The sequence below is a fragment of the Notothenia coriiceps genome, unplaced genomic scaffold (genome assembly GCF_000735185.1).
Source record: "Notothenia coriiceps isolate Sejong01 unplaced genomic scaffold, NC01 NC01_scaffold00007623, whole genome shotgun sequence".
In the NCBI taxonomy this organism is placed as follows: Eukaryota; Metazoa; Chordata; class Actinopteri; order Perciformes; family Nototheniidae; genus Notothenia; species Notothenia coriiceps.
This window is the reverse complement of record NW_011340324.1, coordinates 1-10507: the sequence shown is the minus strand read 5'-3', so window position 1 is coordinate 10507 and position 10507 is coordinate 1. Positions and strand designations below refer to the sequence as shown.

Genomic DNA, 10507 nt, shown 5'->3' with positions numbered 1-10507 from the left:
AAACAGAAGCTCCGACTGGCACCATTTTGGCTCTTTGGTGGAAATTAAAAAAGTTTTATTTAAAGAAGATTCCGGGTTGCGAAGTTTCAGAATAAAAGCCTCGATTACGAAGATATACTAATACGCCATTAACTGTGGCTGCAACTTTTATTTTTTAAACGGGACCTCTAGACTTTCGGTTGTACGCCAGCTAACTTGACTCATCAATGAGGGACTCACACCCCAGGGTATATCAACAGCGCCCTCTAGTGGTCGCACTCGGAACTACCAACATGTCGGCTCAGAGTGGTCCTGATGCTGCGGGATGCAGAGTAGCAATATGAGAGGCTCTATGAATGAAAACGGTGCCAGGCACAGGATATCCTGGCGCAGTCTCTGTGGCGCAATGGAATAGCGCGCTGGACTTCTAATCCAGAGGCTCCGGGTTCGAGTCCCGGCAGAGATGAGTCACTCTGTGTGCCACACGGCAGACCTGCGGTCACTTTTATCAGATGTAAGGGATCAGGGTGATTTTTTGGTAGCAGATGCTTTTAAATGATCATAACTGTGCGCACAATATTGAGAGCTGTAGTGTGTCAAGTGAAACACTCCCCATCCCATTCCTTCTATGCTGTACTCTATTCTGTTACATTTTTATAGCAAATACAATTCTGAGTTTGTATTCCAAACCTGATTTCATTAGGTTTACTCATGCACGCCTCCTTGTTACATGATAACCTACAATTCATTTTCTCTCCCTATACAATCCTTACTATACATTATTTTCTCATGTTGATTCTCCTTCTAGAGCTAGCTCTCCGAACAATTTTATTTGACATCTTAACAGGAGTAAATTAAAATGAAACTATTATTCTATGGATACTAATTTTCTCAAACAAACCACGTTATTCATTTATAATGTTTAAATGTGATATTACTTGTATTTATTAACAGCCTTCCTGCAGACTATTATGAAGCTTTAATGGTGTAAACAAACCAATTATGTTAAAAATACAATTTTTAAATGAGTGCACCTAGAATCCTTGACAGCATGTTGGGAACATCAGATATTGTGGGATTATCGCCCCAGTCCCTCTTGGTGCTCTGTCACTGTCGTTCTAGGTTCAGGACACCAGGGGTCGCTCCAGCCTCAGCCTGAGGACCGGCTCTCTGCAGACCCACCGAGCTGTGACAGGGAACCATCCCCAAAAATATGTAGCCTACATTATGTGACAGGAATCAGGTCTGTTCATTCATCATGTGCTCGGGCTATTTCTTTCATCATAGTGACATCACTACCTTGCCCCACTAAATTGGGAATATCATTTTAAGAAGTAATAATATCTATGAATATTTATTTGGTACTTTGTACTCCTACATCTCACTACCCTACTTAGGAATCTCCTGCAATACATTTTCCTTATATTGAGCTTTCTAACATGTGACAATGACATTATGGTTAATTAAATTGAGTGACAACTGAGCTTGCTGTCTTCTATTTAACATAATTAAGTGTGACATCACCATAATAGACATTTCAGGCCTACATTATAGAAATAGGAGGATTCTGTTATTGTAGAGGTGAGTTAGAGTATCTAGAATGACTTCATGTCCTAATGTCACATTGTGAAAAACAAGAAACAAAGCAGTACCGACCACAGCAAATGTGTCAAAAATGATTATGCCTTTCTAAACTTGTTTATTGTTAAGTTAATTTTTTACTTCATAATGTGTTTGTTTGCCGGTGTGCAAGATCCAGGGGCAAAGGGAAAAGGGGGGGAATTGCTGTGGTGCTGCTGACGTGAGAGAGAGAGAGGGGGAGAGAGAGAGGAATGCCCCGTTAATGAGAATATGACGTCAAGTCAGAGAGATTACAGCGAAGACAACACCGGAAGTAGAGCTTGGTTGCACGGGTTGCATTGTTTGAACTTTTATTCCGATGTATTTGTCAGGTAGCTAACGAATCTCTGGTTTACAGTACAACATCAACATGTGTCATCCTTATAAGTGGGTTTTTTCAGGACTGTACGCTTTTATTTTGATTAAAATGGTCTTCATTTTCTAAGAATATTAGTTAATTATTATTTTCTATATGGAGGTGGCTCTCACAAGGGCAGGACAGGACTACAGTATATTGAAGCTATCAAATATAATATCTAATTATACTAATACAGCATTTATTGATAATATATCATCAATTATTATTAACTGATGTTCATTCCTCAACATCTGTTTCAAATGTATCATCTTGTTCAATGTGCGTTTTATTTTGAAGGGGACGACCGGATGTTTCCGGTGTTACTCCTTGTTGCTTGCTGCCCCAGTGAAGAGTAGAAAACGGACTGTCGCTGGAGAGCAAAGAAGAGAGGGGTGAAAAAAGCAGTGAAATGGTATAAAAGCTGAGCAAGTCCACGCCGAGACAGGGGACAAACGAGGAGGGACGACGCAGGAGGATTATTGTTCTTTATCTAATTATTACCAAAGTCAGAAAACTCCCGCTTTTTGATGCTGTCCTCACGGAGGTTTGAGCCAATAACGGACTTATTGGTCGGCTGAACCATGCAGAGGCTGCTGCTCCTGAGTTTGGTGTTGAGTTTTCAAACTGGTAAGTCTGCATTAGCTTTTTTTTCTGCATTAAACACGGTGAATACTCTTTGATAGTGTCAATATTGTGCGAGGGTTTAACACAGTTGTATTTCTCATAAAGTGTGTGTTCCGAAAAAGGCATAAAACATGATTTCACAGCATTCCCGCAGCTATGGATCACCTTAGGCGGCGTGTGTGCGCGCGTGCATGTAAGTATGAGGGCGCGTGTGACTGCGTGTCCGCACCGCAGCAATGGATCACCACACTTTTCTTTTGGTGCGAATTATCATTGTCGCGCGTCTCTGTCCGCGTGCGAAAACGTGCGTGCGTCCAACTTGAGTATTTCTGCTGCATGCGCGTGCCCACGAGTCTTAATGACCTTTTGCATATGACAAGCCCTCGCGGTGCCGCTTTTCAGACGGGCCGTGGTGAGACGCTGAGGACGTGACGGGAATGACAGTGATTGACCAGCGCTGCTCTACATGCCAGCAGCACTTCCACACTGCTATAGCATCTGAATGGCTTGTCAGTCAATGACACCACTGCCACCAGCCCCTGTAGGGGTCCTGTATCCCCCTCCCACCTAACCCTTCTACTGTCACTGTGTCCTACCTGTGACACAAAGCCCATCTTCACCCTCTCGATTGCCTGTGCACAATGAGGCATGTGCAGCAACAGCAGCCCATGCATCTGCCCCCCCCCCTCCATACCTGTGGGGTGCCAGGTAGGCTTATGATAATCGCAGCGAGTTGCTGGGAGACAGGAGGATGAGGATGAGGATGGTTGTAATTTCTATAAGCGACTTGTTTGATCGAGGCATGTTTGGCGTCGTGGCCACCCAGCCGCAGCAAACCTCCCCTTTTTTTCCTCCTATTGTCTACCTTGGGTGACCGAGGAGCGTGCACGACTGGCCGGCCAGTAGACCACTTCATCATAGGTAGGGGGCGTGTTCGGAGAAGGTATGGAAAAGGATGATGTCACCCTGTCTGCCAGGCTTTGTATCGCTCATCCAGGCTTGTCATGCTCAGCATCCACCCATAGTGCATTGTTGAATGTTCCTGGAAGCCCACCACAATCTATACAGATGCAGGATGCTTTTCTACGACAAATACAGCGCTCCTAGAATCCACAAAATGACACAATCCGGCATTATCGCAACACACAAACACACAGAACCCCATGCTCCCGCCACGAGACCCCTACTGTCACATGCTGTTGCCCTGTTTGTCCACTCATAAAGCGTTCATTCCACATGACTAGTTCTGCAACACTTTGCAGATGTGAATAAACGCACAGACACACACACCCCATTTACATGTGTGAAGACATGTGTCCCATTGTCTGTTGTTGCCTTGTTACAACTGTGTAATCCATCATTACTCCATGTTGGCATCTCAAGCACAAAGAAATTTGCTCTCAAAGGCTTTCCCGGAGACGAGATTAGGAGGCTGCAAATGGGGCTTGGTTTCTTTCAGTAAGATTGTAAATGGTGTAATAAATGTAACGTCTCAATTGTTGCACTGTGGTCATTTGGCTTTGAAAACATTAAAGGAGTAAACTGAAATGAATAGAACCCTCGAAAGAGATAATACCAAGGTTTGGGAGCAGACTTTTATCTCTTCATTAGACAAGTAAAACAGTATTCCATGGCCTGCAATTTGCACACATGTAATTGCCTAGCAGTGCTAATGATTGGATGGTTATTAGTCGAGCAGCTAATTAAAGCGGTGAATGTTTTCCAGTTCTTTACCAGCAACACCATTGGAGTGATTGATTCGGTATCCCAGCCTGGTATCTACAAACCAACATGGTAATAAGTCGCAAGCAAGCGGCACCTTTAATGCAGCTGTTAAATGTTACTGCATAATCAATCATTGCAAACACACGCCTTTCACTTCCTAATGAGGCGGTTGGACTTGCAGCACTGCACCTACAGCCCATAGGCTCGAATGCTGACTCGGACAAAGGCTCCGATGCAGGTGTGCCATTTGTCAGCCTCCGTCCTTTTGTGAAGACGGAGGCCACGAGCTGCTGCTGCCCAACTGCACGCTCCGACCCTGAATCACGCAGCCGAGCGGTGAATCACAGACCTCAGACGGATTCCTGTGTTGGGCTCACAAAGAAAATATCCAGATATTTGAAGAGTCAGCTATTAAGAGGGGCTTTTACAGCCCCAGAAAAGAAAGGGTGCTCAAGAGTTGATCTGCAAAGTTGTGGCTCTATTATTACTATACTGTCTGTGCAATGTTTATGACTCTGTAAAAGTGAACAATGAAGAATTAGAAAAGCCTCATAAAGACTCCAGTGGGATACTAGAAGTGCTGATTTCCATTTTTTGATGCATCTGGCCAGTTTCTTTCTGACACTTGTATCTAAATAAATGCTGTTATATCTGAAGTGACTGTTCGGCAAACAAATCTTGTTTTTGTCTTTTTACAAATAAAAAAAAAAGCTGATTAGTTTGTTAGCTAATCTCACAAAGCCAGTCCTCCGCTTCATTAAGCTCATGCAGATGCACTAATGTTGGTTAGAAAGGGATGGGAACATTGTGGGCAGTAATAACCACTAAAAGTGCACTTGGGAGAAGTAGTTTCTGCTCAGATAATGGCTACGAGGGATTTAAACATGAGCAGTACTATCTACTGTGGCTAATGAAGAAAAAAGTGCTACCCTACAGAAACTCAAACCCTTCAAGAAACTTCAATGAGGATCTTGTGGATTATACATTTATAGAATTATTTATAGCGCCACGGACCTTTCTGCCATGGTTTCAAGGCTAACGAACCATTCTGTGGTGCTATACTGAACGCTTTCCGGCATGCAGTGTAGATTTGGAGTGACACATGTAGCGAGGCAGAAGTCTGTTTTTAATTTTCTGATCCCAGCGAGCGAGATATGGCTCTCTGGTGCATCCTACCGTTTAAACACGAATTGAGGTCACGATTTTTACGGGATCTGAATGATGCATTTTACCGAAAAAACCCATCTCTAATTGACATCAGCCACTGAAAGCAATCACTGAACCAGCTGTAAAGCTCAATCTGGGAATGGAGCCCGTGATGTTATAATGTACATCCACGCCTGTTGTTCCCCATTGGGTTCCATTCAATCAACAAATTCTTAGGATTTCCATCCCAGCGTGTGTTTGTCAATGTGTGACACGCTGATTGCTTTTCTCTTCATATGTTTGTTTAAGGGCATTCCTTTGGACACGAGTGTCATGTCATAATTTTTGAAGTGGCGTTTGTGCAAAGAACTGCCGCTAGCACGCCTACTTTGAAATGTTCGAGTGAAAACCTGATAGGGTACGGAATAATTAAGTCATTATCAAACTTGTGGTCGCCGATAAATTCAACAAAAGTGTACACACATTTCCTTTGAGCGATCCTTACCAGCTACGTGTTTATCAAGTGAAGCCCCAGGATTTAAAGTCCCCGTATGCAGTTTGTGTTTGACAGGCCGGGGGGCATCTGAGTTACAAAAAGACGTCGGAGAAAAAACACACATCCCCTTAAAAAAATTTCTTTATGCAGAGCCCCCCGAGCAAGAAGGGAACACTTCATCACATCTGACTGAATCTATTGGCGTTGTTTTCGGCCACATTCTGCAGCGAGGACCAATTTGGGGTGAGGTAGAGGGGGGTGGGGCCAGAAAAAAGTTGTTTTGGGGAGAAGTGGAGGGAGACAAAGAGGGCTAGTCTTGCGGGCAGGTGGGTGAAGCCTGATGGAGAGTGATTAGAGTTTGTTTTAAAGGTGGTGAGGTGGAGGGGGGAGCAGCATTGTAGTGTGGGTAGAGAGAGTGTGCTGGAAGAAAAGGAGTGAGGGGACTAGGACGAAGGAGGAGGAGGAGGGGGGTTATTACTCAGGCTGGAACTGCCTCCCTCAGTTAGTGACGTGGAGCTGCTGCATTCAAGACAGAATATGGTCGTGGCTGGCTCAAAGCTATATTTGCGCTAAGGACTTGTAGCGATTTGCCCCCCATCCTGAGGTGCCAGCGAGGTACCTGGTGCTGCCCCGTGGAACCCCACCGAGGTTAATTGGGCCTAATGGTGTGCTGTAACTTTATTCTTGCCTTCCTACATGAGCCTTTTTATGCTACCAAAGTTTCATTCTTCTGCCCCTCTGGACTTCTATTTCTCCAATCTGAACTCTTTCCTTCCCTCCCGCCCCAACCCCCCACCCCTCCCCATACTCTTCCACTCTACCCCTTTCTCTCCCTTGCTCTCTAATAAAGTTCCAGATTAGGCATCTTCCTCTGGGTCGGTGGAGAAGAAAGAGAAGCGGGAAGGGGGTATGAGCGGAGGGAGAAGGGGGGGTGCGGTTGGGTGTATTTGACGGGATAGAAGCACATGAATTAAAAACAGGGAGCGCATGATGAGGAAGAGGAGGCCGTGTACTGTAACACACACACGGATAACATGCGAGCAGAGGTTGGGAGATTGGATGTGTGTGTGTGTGTGTGTGTGTGTGTGTGTTTGTGTGTGTGTGTGTGTGTGTGTGAGAGCGAGCGTGTGTTTAAAGGGATGGGGGAGGGGGGATGTTGGTCCTGTAACCTCAAAAGTTTTGGGACATTCTCCTCCTCCTCCTCCTCCTCCTCCTCTTCCTCTTCCTCTGTCTTTCTTCCCCCCTCCTCCTCGCCCCCTCCCTCCGCAGGAATGTGGCCGACGCTGATGATGTCACTTCATTTCTCCGCTCTCCCAGTTTCTGCTCCTCAACAGGGACAGAGCAGAGGGAGAGATGGGGGGGGGGCTCAACTTACTCCATCCATCTTTCCTTTACGATAACATTAGGGTCAGCCGTCCAACCACATCGGTTACCACAGCACGGCAATGCTCGCCGTCCCCTTGCCATGTAATGGAACAGCCTGCAGGCTAATTTGTAGCCAACTACAAATAATGAGTGAGCCATCTCTTAGTATTAATAATCATCAATGGCCTTGAAATCCAGTCATTAAAACCATTATGTTCAGATGCAGTATTTTGTCGAAGACGGCCACTGTCAACCTAATACCATACCCTTGAGGCTTACCTTGACCCCATGGTTTTATGTCCAGATAGTTTACATCTTGTGTAGTAGATGAAAGATGGCCAGGGGTATAAATATTCCGCTGTAAAAGGCCCCACTCTTATGGTTTCATGATTTCAATGGCTGCAGGGATTCTTGCAGCCTCAAAAGCATTAGTGAGGTCCAACAGTGATATTGGGGAATAGGAGCTGGCTCACAGTTAGCGTTCCAGGCTATCCCATAGCTGCATGATAGGGTGTGGGCCAGGGAAGTTCTTCCACACCAATTAGGAAAAACATTTTTGAATTGACCTGGTTTTATTTGCACAGGAATCATTGTCCTGCTAAAAGTTTAAAAGCAAACTATTGTCTAAAATGTAACTGTATATTCTAATTTAATAGCAACAACATTTGTTCAATCATAAAAAGTCAATCATGGCTTTGCTAAAAAGTTTTTGTTTTACATTTGTCTAATGAGTGGACATTGGAATAGCCGTTTTTTTCTGAAGCCTTCCAAATGCTTTAAAATGTAAAAGGCCACACTAGTCAACCCAGATTTATTATCCCCCCGCTCTCTTTGCTTTTCTCGTCACTAAGTGTGTTTGCCATAAACAAAGAAGCCTCCTCTTCAAAGCGACAGTATGCACTTGTGGCGATATTGGCGAGGGGGCTTTGTATTAATATTACTTCACTAGAAGAGGTCAATGCCCCGGGCTTTTATTGGACGGTTTGTGACAGATGACATTGCAAGAAGCTACAGTACATACCAATACAATTAAATTACACTGGATTGAATTAAAGCAGACCTTGGGGGAGGTGATTTATCTGTGGCACGCTGCTTGTAAAATTGTCCCGCTGGATTCCATTACTGTGCTTTACTGTAACGTGAGGTGGACCATCTGAAAGCTGTCTCAGTTGACGGTGGGTGTGTTTACTTACTGGATCACGTGGCATTTGGAGTGGCTTTAGGAATGGGTCGCTGCCCAAAATCAATTGGGAACCACTGCCTTGAATTATCGATTAATTATGATATCGATCGTGCCAGTTGAATTATTTGGCGACCCCTGTGCTACAAGCTACACAGCACTCTGATACGGCAGAATAGCAGCTTGATATGTATGTATCCCCTTGTTCAAGCTTATCCAGAGGACAGCTATTGTTAGTTATGGTCACCCTTGGTTACAGCGGAGTATTCTTTGTCAGCCGCGCAGCATGTTGGCCGCACAAAGGCTTGTGGATTACCAGCGTCGGGCCGGCTTTCCATCGCTTGAGCATATTCATGTGCCCTTAATGTGTCAGATGCCTCGTCCATGAATTATCATATTATCCACAACTGATCCTGAGGTTGCCATGGCCACTGTGTCTGTCATTGTGTCAGTGGTCCTCACTGGCTGTAGCTATGGTAACAATGTCTGTTACAGAGGTTTGGTACAAATAAAGCTCTTCAGATGTGAAATGTATGATAGGAGCCTCAGGGGATATGAGGGTGGCACAAACACACTCACAAATGAGCGTGCACACCTTGACAGGAGCATATGCGCACATGGTAGTATCAAAATGGACAGACAAAGCACTGGAATAATTTTCCTTCCGCCATTTCCAAATAAACCTGTTTCCACAGCAACCATTTTGATAGAAATGGAAAGAGGGAATGAGATGGAGGAGGAGTGATGGAGGGAAAGAGGGGCAGACATTGAAGGTGGAAAGGTGAAAGGGAATAAGGTTGTTCGTGGAGGGAGGAGTGATCATTTCTAAGTAGATGCCTGCCAGACAAAAGGAAGTGAATGGGGAATGAGAAGGGGGCAAGGCCACAATGGAGATGAAGAAAGAGAGAGGTCGCTGACTGCTAGTAAGGGGGAGGACGGCAAGGTAAGGCGACAGAGGAAGGGAGCGAGCAGGCACACAATGCGGCAAACAAAGGAAGGAGTCTGTGTCTTTCTTTCTGGATCTTTCTGCCCCTGATCTTCCCTCCGCTCCGTCCCCACCTCCAAGAGTCACCTTTGTGTTTGAGTGACACAGTGTCAGCAGGCTCTGTGGGTCGCCTCCTTTCACTCGCTACACATCTATGTCCCTCGCTCCTTCATATAGCGCCGTCACCATAGTTACAGATATTATGGCTGTCCTTTCCAGGCAGCCATGTTGTTGAGAGAAGGCAGGCACAGGTGGTCAAGTTCCCTCATAAATAGAAGGAGAGGCTGCATACATTCAAGTGCTACATGTATAGGTTTGAGCAGGACATTGGTTAATTGATTAGTTGGCTAACATTATTCACAACAATTTGAAAAATGTGAAGTTATTTGACAAAAAAAGCGTTGGTTAGACAAAACAAGATATTTGAAGATGTCACCAGGGCCTCAAGAAAATTACGATTATAGGATCATAATTATTGCGTGTCTATATATTGTTTACACCATGCATACGTTCATAAAAATGTAAGTAGTAGGGCTGTCATAATAACAGATCTCCACCACAGGATTACCTTGGCCAAAAAAACTCACTATAATTATTATTTTTTATTATCAAGATCGCTCAAAAACAAATTCTATCAGTAACATACATTTCTACCATTGTTCATTGGAACTCTGATATAGTTGGATTATTTACACAATATTATTATAGATATTTATTTATTTCCCCACCATTTGGATCAATAAAGTATCTATCTATCTATCTCCGAATACCTTTATCAGAATACCTTTATTAGTCCCACAGAGGGGACATTTGCAATCTATATCTATCTATCCATCTATCTATCCATCCATCTAAATAACATATCTAAATTAACATCAATATCGGTATATCACGAAACCCCTAATTCGAAGGCTACATACATTAAAGTGCATGTATACAATTAAAGTGCCTTTTGCTGTCTTGCTTTAAATCAGGGGTGGGGAACCTTTTTCCTCTCAAGGGCCATTTAAAATTTTCCAACATCCTCCG

General features: G+C 44.2%; 1 non-coding gene across 1 annotated transcript; it reads left to right on the top strand.

The window, feature by feature from the left end:
* Positions 1–371: 371 nt before the first annotated feature.
* On the top strand, positions 372–445 carry trnar-ucu (transfer RNA arginine (anticodon UCU)). The gene has a single exon. It is a non-coding gene; the product is annotated as a tRNA-Arg (tRNA).
* Positions 446–10507: the final 10062 nt, after the last annotated feature.